Consider the following 15,286-nt stretch of genomic DNA (forward strand, 5'->3'; position numbering starts at 1 on the left):
CTTCATTGATCTTTCTATAATCAATCGTAAGGCACCATCTGCCATCTGTACAGGCCAGACTGGAGAATTGTAAGGACTCTGACACTCCACCACTACTCCCTGTGCTTTCAAATCCTGTAACAGTTCTTCTATATGAGGAACAGCTTGTGCCGGATAGGAATACTGAGGAATTGGCTTTACAAATTTTCCCACTATCTTCACTGCCGCTTCTATGCCACCGCATTCAGATTTCTTCCTAGCCCAAACCATGGGAAATTCTCCTGTCCATTCATTGTCTGGCAGTACCACAACTGCCATGGCCTTACAGGCCCATTTCTTCAATCCCCCTGAAACAACCCACTCATTCACAGTCCTTCTCTCTCTCTCTCGCCCACAACCAGCCTCCTGCCAAATCAATTACCCACTTTTCCTGTTGTACCACATCTGCTCCTAATATAGGGAGCTGTCAGAAATCACTGTGTCTGTCCAAAATTTAGTCTGACCTACTATCCATGGCAGATCTTTGAATAAGGTTCCTTATATTTCTTTGTCATGGAATTCACACAAAGAAATGGTTTGTCCTTTCTATACATCCTCCTCCACTCCTGTGTCAATTACCGCTAACAACCATTGTATGTTTCCTTCTGCCCCATCCGCCCCGCTTCCACGTAAGGTCTACCGATTAACAGGGCCGGATCCAGGTTTTCTGCTGCCCCAAGCGGCAGGGGAAAAAAAAATCCGTGGCAGCGCAATCGCGCCGCTCCATTCTTCGGCAGCAGTTTGGCAGCGGGTCCTTCACTCCCTCTCTTCCTCTTTGGCGGAACTTCGGCGGCAGCTCAAAGAGGAGGAGAGGGACTGAGGGACCCACCCCCGAATTCCCGCTGAAGACCCGGACGTGCCACCCCTTTGTATTGGCCACCCCAAGCACCTGCTTCCTTAGCTGGTGCCTGGAGCCGGCCCTGCCGGTTAAGTAGGGCTGTAATTTGGCCACTAACATCTGATCTTGGGGGAAGGTATTGCAAAGGCCAAGGCATCTTTATTGAGATGTGGAGCCACCCTGACAGGGGGCTACGAGGTCCATCTGAGCTAATTCCTGGGATAGCAAACCATAAGGACCTATCAGCAGATTTCCTGTACCTGTTTTCACAGTCTCAACAGCCTTAGCTTCTGGTTGCAGCGTTAACTGTGATCTTGTTACCTGGCTATCAAGTCACCTAAAGCAACTAACAAAGTCTCCAGAGGTTTCTTATCCTAACGGGCCATATCTGCCTCCCTTTCCTAAAGTTATGCCCATACCTGTGCTCACAATGATCCCATACTAGACACTCCACATCTCCTACCATACCATCCTTGGCCTTGACCTATTTCATTGAAACTACCGTGCCCCATTCCAGCGTGTTTGGGACCATTGTAGCCTGCTTGATTACTGTAGGAAACCTCACCAACTGCTTTCCAAGAGGAACTACTTTTTCCATTCACTATACTTTCTGCCTCCCGGGCTGTTTTGATCAATCAAGACTGATCCAAATCCATTAGAGATCCTATAAACACCTTGATAGGTTCCCTTAAATCATCATAAATCAGATCTGTCACCAGATTTTCCTCGATTTCAGCTAGAGAGCATGCCAACAACAATCTAGTACAAAAAGCCATAACCAATTCCCCTTTGTCATGATGCATTAACAATTCAGGGGAATCAGAAAATATTGGTCTGTCTTCTGTATAGCACCATCGTTGTCATCTTTGCTTGATTCTGCTTCAATTTTTGCCAACAACGCCATTCCTTTGTGGGGCCAGCACACGTTACTAGCAATGCTCTTAAATCTCCAAGATCTAGATGTTTCCTAACTGTGTATCCCAACAACCAAGACAAACATGTTTTCTGAGTAAGAGGACCCAATTACTTAGCCAGTGCCTGTTTATCATTCTCACTTAGAGGTGAGATGTCTACTCCAGTAGACATATCCCAGAGCCTTATGCATTTGAACTACCACTGCTGGCTGACTCTCTATTTCCTTCTCATATCCTACAAGCTCATCCTCCTCATCCAGGAGTTCAAACATAAGGTCCCCACTTTCATCCTTTGTCACCGTACCATCCTCATTAAATTTAGTTTTGAACTTCTGTCTTTTGATTATTTATGAACACTTCATATGTATATCAATATTATGATATGTAGGCTTGACGCCTTCTTCACCCCCATATTTTATCAGAATGCAGTGACAGACACACACCCTCTTGCCATCCTTTTTCTTTTTCTGCATCCTCATATGGAGGTGGCGGGAGCGGGGGGGTTACTTGGCTTTATTTGTCCTTCCCCATTCTCTTGCACTCTTTCCTTTTGCCAGATTTTCACAGTGTCCTCCCAATCCTTATCATCCCAGGGGCTATGATCAAAAGCCATACTGCAAATAGTTTTTTCTAGTCATTAAAGTAGATTCCAGCTTATTAACCTCTTGAGCACATTTCTTATGGTTCTCTTTCCCAGTCAGTTTCATTACCTATTCAGTTAAGACTGACACAGCACCTCTATACCATTCGGCTTCTTGCTTGTATTTCTGCCCTTCTTGCATCTGTGTATTGATGTCACTTTCCAATTCCTGCAATGCTGTTATTTGCAGGGCATTAGTCAGATTCTGTGTCAAAGCTGTTTGCAAATCCCATCTCAGACCTTCATTCTGAAATTTTACTTTTTCCAAGCCTCAATTTAAATTCTCCCTTTCATGTTCCCAAGTCTTGCACTCTTCTTCAAATTTATTCACATCTTGATAGATAATCCAAACAGCAGCATTCATCATTTTCTCCTTCTTGGGAGTCGGAGTATAACATGTCTGGTATTTTAGCAACATCTCATTCAAACATCCCTCCTTGTATGGTATAGAGACAGCATCTCCCAGCCATGGATCAGACCCCAAACTTTCACATGCCTATCTTAATAAACACTTATCAACCATACCTGGAGGCTTCGGGGAGTCCCCTTTATCCTCCAAGGTAAACCCGCCTTGCTTGCGCTTGTGGAACATCTTTGAAGATAGCACTGATATAACCCCTCTCTCTCAATATTCTGGTTCCAAGGAACATTAAACTCTTTTCACTAGCATGGCAACCATCCTTTGCTACCAATGTTGAAACAGATCTTTAATGGCCCACAGCGGGGCAGATTGTTACTGGTACCAGTGAAAATTCTGATTCAATTTGCTCAATGCACAGCATTTTATTTGAGAAAGAATCACACAAGCAGTAAAAGGTTATATAATGCATCTCCCTAATAAGCCTCAATTCCCCAAGCATAAACCCTCTGTAACTATGTTGGCCTTACACCAGTGGTGGGCAAACCGCGGCCCATCAGGGTAATTTGATTGCGGACTGCAAGACATTGTGCTGACATTGACCGTCCAGAGGCACGGCCCCCCGCAGCTCCCAGTGGCCACATTTCGCCATTCCTGACCAATGGGAAGTGGCGGGCCTCTTGTTCTCAAAGGAGTCATATGTCCCAGAAATAAGGCGTCACATGTCCCTGTGGGCGTTTCATTACTGTTTTTTCTAATTAATATTTCAGAAGGGACTGCAAAACAGACCAAAAATCAGTCAACTTTTACCCTCTGCATCAGAGTGCTGGTGCAAAGGCACCTAATTAGCCGCTGCTCAGCCAGCCCCAATCAGGGGAAATAGATTGGGGATGGGGAGAAGCCTGATGCCTGGCCTTTAGGATTGGCTGCACCTGTGGGCCTGAGGATTCAAGGGCTATAAAGGCTGGCTGGCAGCAAGAAGAAGGGGGAATGGCCAGGGGAAGGTCAGTCTCCAGGCTGAGGGCAGACTCTGTTTAAGAGAGGAGATTATCAGGCCTGCAAGCTCTGTATATAGCATAATACTGGTGGTGGGTGAACATTGTGTAAATAAAGCCGTGGGTGCTGCATAACTAGAAGCCTCTCTGAGCTTTATTGGAGCAGCCAGTGGGCCCCAGGAAGAGGGACGGGCAGAGGACTTGTCACACCCTCTCATCAATCATCCACTTGAGCTCTTAGCATGATGCCATCCAAAAGGCTCATTTTGACCCTGGGTCAGCTTGTGCCAAGCTCACTGATCGTATTTTTGCATTTTCTTTACTTGGTGAGCTGGCCATCGGCTGGTATATTCCAAAGTTCTATATTGAAATATAGACTCAGTTAGACCGCTAATTGCTCTCAGTAAATTTCTGTACCAATTGTCTAATGCTAAGAGAACCCTACTCCCAGAATCCTCTAGCAAATTCAGACATATCAAGCTATACCAAACTCATCTTCACCTTATTCATTCATAGCAGCCACAGTAATTGATAATAATGCAGCACCATCCCAACAGTATTTACTGTTATTATTGTTGTTGTTGTTTTCTTTTGGCACTGGATATTTTGCTGGTAGCGATTATGTCACCGATGAAACAAAAGAAGTCCCAGAAGATCCAGAAGCAAAATCTCATTGTACATTTCCTTAGATCACAGATGGATGTGAGGGAGGTAGAGATGTCACTGCAGAGATAAACTACAAAAAATCCATCAGTCCCCTTCATGCCAAGTCAATCATTTATCCCAGACTCTGCAGTGGTTTCCTTAAAGACTACTTATTGTTAGAAAGTCTAAATTGTAGAAAAATAGCAGAGAGCAAAACAAGAAAGAGCTGCCTTGTCACAATGGGCATGTTAGAGGGGTCAGAACCTGCCTAATCATTCCTTCACTCAGGGCTCAGCGCCACTTCCTTGAAAACTTACATTAAGGGAACCCATAGGTAGTAGGTTATGATAGCCTTCCAGTTGATTTGCAATGCTGGAGCAGCTCAAAACAGCCAAGAGGGAGATGGGTTGACTATCTGGTTTTTGACTCTGGAATTCACTTCCCCCTTGAACCATCAACTGAATTTGTTAAACCTTCCAAGAATGTTTCATGCCTTATCTGTTCACAGAACCATTTGCTCAGAGGGAAGGCTTTAATGGGTTGGGAGTGCTTTTAGTGTCACTTTCTGTGATGTATGTTTTCAAATAAGCTATTTTCTCATATTTGCACCTAGAGAATTTTGATAGGTGTACTGTATAAACAAATAAATTGTCCTTGTATAATTAGAGATGACATGTGGGCTCACCAGTCAAAGAGGCTTGCAAACTAGATATCACTGGCCTATATTTTTTCTGGTGTTTAGGCATTGCTTCATTCAGCACTAAGACCCAATTTTTTAAAGGTGTTTAAGTGCCTACAGCTAGGAACCTTACAGGAATTTCCAAAGTGCCTATGTGCCTAACACCCTAGTACCCTAATGCCCACTGGGTGTTAGGTGCCTAGATGTTTTTGAAAAAAGAACAGGAGTACTTGTGGCACCTTAGAGACTAACAAATTTATTAGAGCATAAGCTTTCGTGGACTACAGCCCACTTCTTCGGATGCATATAGAGTGGAATAAATGTTGAGGAGATATATATACACACATACAGAGAGCATAAACAGGTGGGAGTTGTCTTACCAACTCTGAGAGGCCAATTAAGTAAGAGAAAAAAAACTTTTGAAGTGATAATTAAGATAGCCCAGTACAGACAGTTTGATAATAAGTGTGAGAATACTTAGAAGGGGAGATAGATTCAATGTTTGTAATGGCTCAGCCATTCCCAGTTCTTATTCAATCCTGAGTTGATTGTGTCTAGTTTGCATATCAATTTAAGCTCAGCAGTCTCTCATTGGAGTCTGTTTTTGAAGTTTTTCTGTTGTAAGATAGCCACCCGCAGGTCTGTCATTGAATGGCCAGACAGGTTAAAGTGTTCTCCCACTGGTTTCTGAGTATTATGATTCCTGATGTCAGATTTGTGTCCATTAATTCTTTTGCGTAGAGACTGTCCGGTTTGGCCAATGTACATGGCAGAGGGGCATTGCTGGCATATGATGGCATATATCACATTGGTAGATGTGCAGGTGAACGAGCCCCTGATGGTATGGCTGATGTGATTAGGTCCTATGATGATGTCACTTGAATAGATATGTGGACAGAGTTGGCATTGGGCTTTGTTACAAGGATAGGTTCCTGGGTCAGTGGTTTTGTTCAGTGATGTGTGGTTGCTGGTGAGTATTTGCTTTAGGTTGGGGGGTTGTCTATAAGCGAGGACAGGTCTGTCTCCCAAGATCTGTGAGAGTAAAGGATCATCTTTCAGGATAGGTTGTAGATCTCTGATGATGCGCTGGAGAGATTTTAGTTGGGGGCTGAAGGTGACAGCTAGTGGTGTTCTGTTATTTTCTTTGTTGGGCCTGTCTTGTAGGAGGTGACTTCTGGGTACTCGTCTGGCTCTGTCAATCTGTTTTTTCACTTCAGCAGGTGGGTATTGTAGTTTTAAGAATGCTTGATAGAGATCTTGTAGGTGCTGAGGGATTGGAGCAAATGCGGTTATATCTTAGAGCTTGGCTGTAGACAATGGATTGTGTGGTGTGTCCTGGATGTTTTTGAAAATCCCACTGGGAACCTATCTGCATGTTTAGGAACTAAACTACCTTTAAAATCTGGCCTCACTGTCCTTTGAATTTCTGATATTAGTTAGTCCATAATATATCTGAATTTGCAGTTCCACCAATAAATTGATACTATTATTGAGTGTAGGACTATTTCTTTGAAACTAAGAGAGAACAGGTGAAAGATGAATATTTATGGTGGCTTCCTTTGAAGTTTTGTCCAAGAGAGTAGCTTTAAGCAGAAGATTAGCAGGCCCTATAATTAGGCTCAGAAGGATTCGTTTTTTATCAGTAAAAATTGATTTCGCCATACACACACAAACCAACAAAAATATTTTCATTGGTAGTAATCTAAATGTACAGATAGGGAGAGTAAGAAAAACGCTGTTTGAGAATGTATTACAGTTTGATTTAAATATATTTACATTTTATATTTTAACATGTGATGATGACAATTTGTGTTTTAATGGTTATAAAGCTTTAACTGTTTGAATCTCAATATATATTGTCATTATATAATTGTCTGACCCCCCCCCCCCGCCCAAGATTTCCACTACTGTGAAAATGTAAACTGATAAAAATTAAAAAATGCTCAAAAACATTGATAATATCCACCAATATTATAACAAAATAAAAATCGAATTTTGCCAAACCTACTTATAACTGAGGTAAGAGTTTTACAGATATTTTGTGGTTTCCTGACATCTTCTACATAGTTGCTAAAATGTTCTCTCACCTGTCTTGCTTAATAAACAAGCCATAACCTTAGGTGTGGATTATGATTCCTAAAATGTTGATGATTCCTAACTGTAGTACTATCTTGGAAGGTTTTTGGAATTACAAATCAGTCATCATGAAGAAACTGTACAGTACTCTGGTCTGACTGACCTGGTGGGTTAAGACTCGATCATATCAAAGGAGTAGTTGACATATATGTCTCTCTTCCTCAGAGCTTCGATAAGGATTACAGAAATTTGGTGTAGACTGTTGGAAATATTAAAAGAGAAAATGTTGCATGTCTTGAAAGACAGGACTTACTTATGAGAATGTGAAATCAGACTTTGTAAGCTGGTGGACTCTATCACCACACTGGGAAATACGATTAGCCACTCAGTTCAGTTTTTAGCCCTTACCTCAGGGACATATTTATTCTTCAGTGTACTACTGCACGTGCACACACACACATGGAACATCAACATAAAGGAATAGTCCTGTTCCCAACTGAGACTGTGGGGCCTTCTATCCTCCAGCAATTTAATGGTCCAAACCTTCTCCAGTCTAACAGGGCCTGCAGGACCTGCTTGCCCTCTTGCAGTGTTCTGCTGCAGCCACAGGAAAGTGTACTCCCATCCTTATCCTGGTCCCAGGCTCCCTCATGAAGCTGTGACCCTGGTTTATTTCCTCTAACTGGAAATCATCAGACCCAGTCACTTGACTCTGTCCAGCTGGGTGAGATGATTCCCAGCACTACCTGCTGGGCTCCTTTCCAGAACAGGTATGGCTGCTCTCTAGCCTCCCAACCCTTAAAGGGGCAGACCGCTCAAGACTTCCTTGGGATTTCTGGAAGATAGGAAGTGCCACTGGGAGATTTTTAGTTATAGTTTTTGTAGAGTTTGAGATCCAGAACCAACAGCTCTTTCGGAACCAAAGGGAATTTTAAGTAAAACTTAATAGAATCTGTCTTTCTAAGGTATTTCTTCTATGAATCTCATGTTCAACAGTTAGCAGATGGCTGCCATCATAGGCCTGAGCCGTCTGCATTAATTTTAATTTTGGGGACTGTATTAAGGAATTAAGTTATAACTTTGTAGCCTTTCTGGGCATTTTCCAATACCCACCTGTCCTGAGTGGTCTCAATCCGTCTGTGAATGAAAAAATTACCCAGGAACATGAAATAGATATCTGAAAAATGGCAGTAACAACAATACTAACATTCTCTTGGTAGTTATTCCAAGAAGAAAATGTATGTATTTTGAAGTCAAATAGTGTCCGTGGTTTGATTTATGTTGTTCTGAAACCAAATCAGCTTTAGTGGAAGTAAATTACAATTACAGTCATGTCCAATCAGCTTTCCATCTGGTAAAAGCAGAAAGTTGATCTGAGCTATAAAGCCATGCAGAAGATACTCTGAAATATGTTCTATAGTTAGGGCTTGATCAAAAACCCACTGAATTCAGTGGGAGTCTTTCTAGTGACTTCAATGGGTTTGGGATCAAACTTTTACTAAATTCTCATTATAGATGTAAGATTACTTGTTTGTAAAGTGAAAATGTTGTCTGGTGTATTTGATGAGGCACATCAACAAAAATAAAATTCTTTGAGCCTCTAAAACGTTGTTCTGATTCTCAAAAATAGTTTCAAAATCGGTTCTAGTCATTTGGGAACACTGAAATTACTAATAAAGTGCAGTACTCTAAATGATGGAAATATTCTCTAGTTGGAAGAATCCAGTGCGGAAGGGAAAAGCCCATCACAATGCTGACATTAGGAGTTTTAAGGGGAATTACATATTCTAGTGTCTTCACCCTTGCTTCCCTGGAGCAAATAAATCCTTAAGAAGTATTCACCTATAGAACCTTGTATATTAGCCAGAAACCTATTAAATGTCACCCGAGGACTGAAAACCAGGCTAAGTAGAAAATTGCAGGATTCTTAAATATTGTACGCGGTGATTTTTTATTATTTTTTTAAAGATTTGTTCCTTCACCATAGTGTCAATTGCATTTAACTCAGGTATGAGCAAGTGCCTGAAGTTAAATTAATTTGTGATGCTGAATATCAAATACTAAAAAAAAAAAAAAATGTCCATGGTTCCATCCATCTATCTGTATAGACATTTACACTACACTTATCACTATGTCAGTCTCTTCAAAAAGCTTAATATGACCCTCAATATTTCTGAATAAAATATGCAAATTATCCAGGTTGGTAGACATGAGAATCTCTATCTTTTGACCTTGCAGATATTGTGGGGGGGAGGAAACCGTCTCCTTCTCTACAGTGAAAATAAAGAAATACCTAATACTTTTTTAGGAAAAGTCAAAGATGAATTGCCAGTGTCCCCACTAGTTTCAAAGCTAGAGTACAGAACAGCAGCATGGAGAATCTGAGGTAGGCTGGTAAACTGAAGTATCTGCTCTAATAGAACAGAGCCAGAGGCACATTTTGGAGAGAAAGTGTATTGAATCCTCTCTGGGTATTCTATGCTCTCCATCTCCCATAAGCCTGATAAAAAGCAGTCAGTAAAGAAAAGTGTTACTAAGCTTCATGTAAGCATCTGGACATGAAAAGCAGCTGAATCAATGTCTGAAGGAACTCCTACCAGTTCTGGTCTTCTGTAGCCTCTTTTGTCTCTCTGCCTCATCTGCATGTAACTTCTCTGATTGTTCCAAATATTGAAGATAATAAAATAGGGCTTGTTCTCAAAGGGAAATGTTTTTTAATTGTTGTCTACGCATCCAAAGTTTTTCATATCCTCTTTATATTATTTTGGTTGCTGTTCCTCAGGCTAAAGGAACTGGGAGTGGAATGCTAAGATATCTAGTGTTCACAGGCCTTGTGAAGTGTTCAGGCTTGAAATTCATCAGGGACACAGTGTAACTGCTGACTATGAGGAAGACCAGCGTACAGAAACCTTCTGACTTAATGGGCACTTGACCTAAATGCCAGTTGGGCCAGAGATCTCCCTGGTTCAATATTGGAGGGAGCATCTAGAACTGAAGAAAAGCTGTCTGACTTCTTGAAAAAATAGATGTCCTATCAAAATGTGGCTGTAGAAGGTTGTGCAAGGTGGATACTCCCAGAGATGTTATGTAGGCCTGTTATCTTTTTACTCACTCTCCTGTCAACCACTTGGAGATTCTGTGTGACTAGACAGGAAGTTTTGTTGAAGTGCCTCAGAGAAGATCGAAAATACCATCTAATTACCAGTAAAATCCTGAATTAAGCCAATTTAGAAATGTAACTAAATGAATTGCCAGTGTTACTGAAATAGTTTGGTGTAGCTACTGCATGCTCTGCATTATGGGAGGTTTGGAGCTGCTCTGTTGCTTTGAAGAAAAGCAAAACAAACTGACTAGAAGCAGAGACAAATAGATAGGTCTTATCCCCAAGCTGAAAAGGGATCGATCTAGTTCTGCCCCTATCAGTTTGCTTGGATACAGAGCATACCCCACACATTAAGAGTGGAAGATATAGAGAAGCTGAAGAAGATATTTTCATCCCCCAGCTATCAAAAATTGAATGATCCCCTGAGCCTTACAATAAAATCTACAAAATGAATAAAGAGTGTCAGGTTTAAAGGAAAGGTATAGCTGTGTAGGGAGCGATGCCAGCACTGAAACATTGCTAAAGAAGCTTACCTGAAAACAAACAGGTTTACATTTGCATTGATTCCATGCTTGAAGAGGCTGCAATGGACAGTGCAGTGTGGACAGTGTGCAGTGAAAATAATTCAGCCCTGAGATCGCAAGTGGTATTGGCAAGTAGCATTTCCAATAAGTAAGTAGAAATAACTTTACAGGCTGTATTGATCCATCTATGTACGTGGAAGCAAGGCTTCATTTGGCAGAGACATGTAGCCAGCTTTCTGTAATAGTTGCTATTGCTCCTGTAAGCCTGTAAGCTTAGTGTAGACTTAGGGTATGTCTACACTGGAAATGGAGGTGTGATTCCAGCACCCATAGACATATCCAAGACAGCTTTAATCTAGCTAACTCAGTTACTAGTGAAGCTGCAGCAGCAGCACAGACTATCCACCTGCATACAAGCCTGCAAGGGAACCTAGGTACCTACTATATACATGTGTTGCCATGGCTTCAATGCTATTGGTACCTGAGCTAGCTAGATTATAGTTAGCTCGGGTATGTCTATATGTGCTGCACACCTCTGATTATAGTGTAGACATACCCTTAGAGATGTCAAAGAACTGTGCTCCATATGCATCCATAGGGTGTTTTTTTTCAATATTTTAGGGTACGTTTTATAAGCCACTCTGAGAAATGTGCACTTTGTTTTTAATTTAACACTAAATATGCATGGTTGTTTATAATATCTGGGTAATGTGAATTAAGGAACTGCATGCATTTGATCCACCATCCAAAGAGCATGCAGACACACTTGTGAAAAATCCAAATGAGACTTGTGAGTAGACCAGCTGAGAGGAAGGATGGTTTTGTGGGTAGGATATTGGAGTGGGACACAGCAGATATGAAATTCAACATCTCAGCCAAAAATCACCGAAAGAAATGAACGTTGGAAAATTTTAAACAGTGGCAAAAAAGCAGAAAAACACCGTTTCAAAAATAAATAAATAAATAAATAAGGACCATATTAAAAAAAAATCTTCATTCAAAAACTTTTGGCCAGCTCTAATTGAGGTAGGTACATTTAAATTTAGGTGCCCCACTTTAAACCTCCATGTATGAAAATGTTGTCCAATATATCTTGATCCTAAGCAAAAAGCTAACAGCTGACTATCAGTTCACTAAAGTGTGCCACTTGTTTACATGTGAGATTAGATTTTTATAGAGCAGCATGCATGTACTCTGGTATAGCATATGATCTAGAAACAACTATATTCTAGTTGCTGTTGATGACAAGTTTGTAACGTGTAACAATCAATGTATTATTAAACAAAGGCAGAGCCCTGCAACTTTAAATCTGCATGTTTTATAAATTATACACTTGTATGAGAGATAATTAGAACTTTATGGTTCCAATAGAGCATTGCAGAAAAAGAAAATTCTGTTTCATTGAGGATTCCTTCTAATTCCAAATAGCAATGGAACCTATCATTTTCAAAATTCTCCACCAAAGAATATTCCAAAAAAATGTTTTGTTTCAGACTGATCAACATGTTCATTTTGATTTTGACTTTTTATTTTATAATATATCGTTCAATATAAAATTTAATATAATTAAGAACACAAAGTTGGTTCTAAAGAAAAAAAATAGCCATTTTGTTCCAAAAATCTCATGATGGGACATTTCAACATTTTCAGAACATTTTCTCCATTTTTTGTCTCCAAAACAAACTTTTGATGAAATCAACATGATTTTGCAAAGTGGTTTGATTTCAGTGGAACAACGTTCTTCAGCAGAAAATTGTTCAGTTGAAGTTTTTCTAACCATCTCTAGATTCCACAATTTCTTTGGACTACAAGTCAGCTCTGATAAAAACAGAACACCTCACTGGAATCCTATGCTCTGATCCTGCAAAGATTTATGCATGTGCTTAAATTCATTTCATGTGAATAGTTCTATTGAAATCAATGAGATTACTCAAATGTGTACAGGTAAGCACATGCATCGTTGTAAGATCAGGCTGTAGCCCCTTTGTAAGACCAGGCAGTTGCCTTTTTTATTCTCTCTGTATTAAATATTTACATGTTTAAAATTATGATAACATCTTTATGTTTATTAACCTCCTTAAGTCTTTCTTGTTAAATAAGATAATGTTATTTTTCAACACAGAATATTTATGATAACTGTTTTGCTTTACGACACATGGAGCAAAATTAACTCCTGGGGGCAGGGGAGGCAGTGAAGTGGAATTTAAATGGTGTGTAGCCCTTCTGCTGTCTCTCTCCAGAAGGGTGAATTTCTCTCATTTGTAGGAGATGAACAGTGTCTGGTTTCTCTTTTATTAATAATAGAAATTGGAATGTTCAGTTTCATTTCAGAAATGACTGTAAGAGGAGAACAGTATCTTAGCAGCAAACGAAAAAAGAGATACTAAATAAAAAGGTCATGTCCAATGATGGGTCAAAGATAAATGCCAACAGTCGTCAGCTCCTTCAAATCTGAATAAATTTGAAACCTCGGGAAAAAATCTGTTGGAGTTGATACATAAACCTACTGCATTGCAAGAGCTGAAGTTTCAGCCATTAGTGAAAGATGTGTAAAATAACACATAAATGACAAAAGGCTCTTAATGTGTGTAAAATAAATGACTATACCAATTTTATTCCTAATTTCTATTCCTGAGGACTGTACTATAAATCTGCTAAAAAGGTCTGAAGCTGTGTTTTGTTTTGTTTTTTATTTTTTCAAACCAAGCAATTTTTCCAGTAATGTTTGAGCTCTGAAAAGGAAATAAGTCCAGGGTAAACAAGTTAATAATACCTGGGAGAAACGTTAAAAAATGAAAAGTTGAAAAGAGTGAGAGAAGAGTATACAGAGCTGAGTGATCATCAAAGAAGACCAGGTTCTTGATATTACAATTAGTAACGCCTTTGTCAAAGTGAAAGTGATCGTCCAGGATTTAGCAAAATGAATACAGTCCATGTGAAAAAAAATAATAGTTGAATTTATTTGAAACTCTCTTCCATAATAAAACTCTTGAGAGATTCTAATAATTTCAGCCCCTCTGATTAATTTACTGAAAAATGCATTGTGCTGCTGATGGTTTTGCCCAGCTAAGCTAAAGAACACTTAATCTATTCTTGCTCTAATTTTTCATTTATCTCCAGTTTACTTTAGGGTGAAATCCACCTGTGGTGCAGAAGGCCAGCACAAAGCCATCTGTACCACTAAACCCTCTCATCAGGTCTGTGTCAAAGGGGCTGCAATCAAAGATCTCTGATGTCCCCACAAAAGCTAGTGGCAGATTAGGGTGGGTCCATGGGAACTATATGAATGCAGATCCAATGGCTCCAATACATTGGTGCAAGTCATGAGGAGGGGCTGTGGGCACTACTTCATCCTGTAAAAGGCAGGAATAGCTTCTGCAGGGAGGGAAGAGAGAGATGCAACTCTATTTCTTCTTTTATTGTGTATCTTTTTTTTAAGTATCTTTGGAAAGTATTGGATAGATAGCAGTGGAAGCTGAAGTCCTTTATACACTGAACAGCTATAATGGTGGTGCCATGGGCAAACTGACCTAGGGTGGTTGGAACACTGAAAATATCCAGGCCTGTCTGGTAAATGGGCTATTTTTATTAGTCCAGAGGAATCACTGACCTCATTCAATGTGGCTATCCTATGAACCATCAGGGCTAGGAATTCAGCTTTCCACTGGTATATACGAATCTCTCTACCTTCTTGAGTCCCAGCTTTTGGGCTTGACTGAGTGTGACATATGCAAACACCTGCATGGAGATATGCATGTTTTTCAATATCTTCAGCTTGACTCAACATTTAATTATACTGCTGTGAAACTTGTTTCAAATCAGAATCAGGCCCCATGACTGTACAATTGACCCAACAGAAGATTACCAGCTGTTCTCTTGTTAATGGCTATGACTAGTAGTGAATAACCTTTACCAATGCCTCTGTAAAATGCTGTTGTTGAAACTGATGGTGATGTCAAGATGCCATTGCAGAAAAGTAGATTTACTATTGTACTCCATTTAAGTTTCTCTAGTGGCTGAGTTAGTGCAGTGACAAGAAAATTATAGCTAGAGTTGTTCAAAAAAGTCAAGAATTCCTCCCCCCTCAAAACCATAACTTTTAACAAAAAACTGTCAGTACTACCAACTTTTCCATTTTTGCAACATATTCTCTAATATATTTACAGAAATTGTTACCAATATTATTACTGGAATAACTTTCCAAAATTGTTTTGAAAATGGTCAATAGAATGTTACTTTGTTTTTGTTGTTAATTTGTATTACTGTAGCACATAGGAGCCCCAGGCCTGGCCCAGGAACTCATTGTGTGACTCACTATATTGGCACAGAGCAAAAAGACGGACCATGCCCCACGGAGGTTACAATCTAAGTATATGACAAGAGGCAACAGATGGGTACTAGACCAAAGAGGAAGTGCAAGGAAACAAAGAGACAATATTGGTCATCATGCTAGGCAATGGCTACTTTAAATTGGTCATTTAACCTGAATTTTCAGA

This window comes from Chrysemys picta, chromosome 2 (genome assembly GCF_011386835.1).
Source record: "Chrysemys picta bellii isolate R12L10 chromosome 2, ASM1138683v2, whole genome shotgun sequence".
NCBI classification, from domain to species: domain Eukaryota; kingdom Metazoa; phylum Chordata; order Testudines; family Emydidae; genus Chrysemys; species Chrysemys picta.